Source organism: Egretta garzetta, unplaced genomic scaffold (genome assembly GCF_000687185.1).
Source record: "Egretta garzetta isolate BGI_Z169 unplaced genomic scaffold, ASM68718v1 scaffold1010, whole genome shotgun sequence".
NCBI classification, from domain to species: domain Eukaryota; kingdom Metazoa; phylum Chordata; class Aves; order Pelecaniformes; family Ardeidae; genus Egretta; species Egretta garzetta.
This window is the reverse complement of record NW_009258401.1, coordinates 1-1,568: the sequence shown is the minus strand read 5'-3', so window position 1 is coordinate 1,568 and position 1,568 is coordinate 1.

Genomic DNA, 1,568 nt, shown 5'->3' with positions numbered 1-1,568 from the left:
AGGGGCACAGAGCAGCCTCCTCTCTCCTGCACGTTCATGTCCATGTTCCCTGCCAGGAGACTGGGCTCTACACCACACACCCACTGGAGCACGTCCTTGCTCTGCATGTTCACACAGCTCAGCTGACATTGGTGTTGTCCTCTCCTGGGCACTTTCCAGCTCAGCCCAGACTTTTCCCAGCTCTTCCCGCCTCCCTTGCCCTCTCCCCAGCCCACCCCTGCAGAGCATCCCAGCCTGGCCTGGCCCCATGGCAGGGTGCTTCAGAGCTCTGGGCACTCACCCCACAGCCCCAGCCCCTCTGAAGAGTGCAGCATCTGCTGGGGGGCAGAGAGGGGTCAGCCTCCCCTGCCACCCCAGGGTTGGAGGCTCACCATGACATGAGGAAATAGAAGTCAGTGAAACTCAAGAACTCCTGCTCTTGGGTCCAGGTCATCCCCACCACAGGCTGTCTCTGCCAGCCCTTCTCCCCAGGCCAGCACAACAGTCCTGGCCAGCAGACAGAGCAGCCTGCCCTGAGTGAGTGCCTGCAGAAAGAGCTTTCTCTTTCTCATGGATTCCCCCTGCAGGCACAGAAATTCTCCCTTGCTCTTCTCCCTGGACATCCCTTTCCACAAGTGAGTGTGTCCAGGCTGGAGTGGCCAGCCTTTCTTGGTTGCTACCCCATGCTCTCCACAGGGCCCTGAGCTGGCAGTGCTGCTCTGAGAAGACCAGGTCCTGCTGTTGTCCATGGCCATGGCTCCAGGGAAGCAGCAGCCCCAAAGTAAAGGTGGCAGAAAGGATCTGTCCACTGAGGCAGTGAGGGGCAGCCCCGAGGTCTACAAGTGCCTGCTCCTCCATGTGGCAGCTGGGCTTGTGGCTCCTTACCCCCTCCTGTATGGTAGGGCTGCACCCCAGCTCCAGGGGACATATAAGAGATGGGAGCAGAGACAAATCATGTTCTTTTGGATCCTTTATTGTGTTTCCTTACACATGGAGCATGGCTCCATATGTACATGAGGTCTTTCATGTCAGAAAACAGTGGTAGGGGATAAGAATAATATTTAAGTAAAACTGGTAAAAGTAGTATAATAAACAAAGAGACAAAGAGACATAAAATCAAAAGATCATAAGAGCTTTTAATGAGGATGAAGGACAACTTTTTGATGCTGTAGTACTCTGTGTTCAAATAGTTTCTGCAAGGCTTCCTTGATCTCCTTGTTCCTCAAGCTGTAGATGAGGGGGTTCGCTACTGGAGGAACCATAGAGTATAGGACTGTCACCACCAGAACCAGGGCTGAGGAGGAGATAGAGGGGGGTTTCACGTGGGAAAACATAACAGTTCTGAGGAACAGGGAGACAACAGCCAGGTGAGGGAGGCACGTGGAAAAGGCTTTGTGCCGTCCCTGCTGAGCGGGGATCCTCAGCACAGCCCTGAAGACCTGCACATAGGACATCACGATGAAAACAAAACACCCAAAGCATAAACAGGCAGTGACCACAATAACCCCAGCCTCCCTGAGGTGGGCATCTGAGTAGGAGAGCTTGGGGATCTGGGAGATTTCACAGAAGAACTGGTCCACAGCATTGCC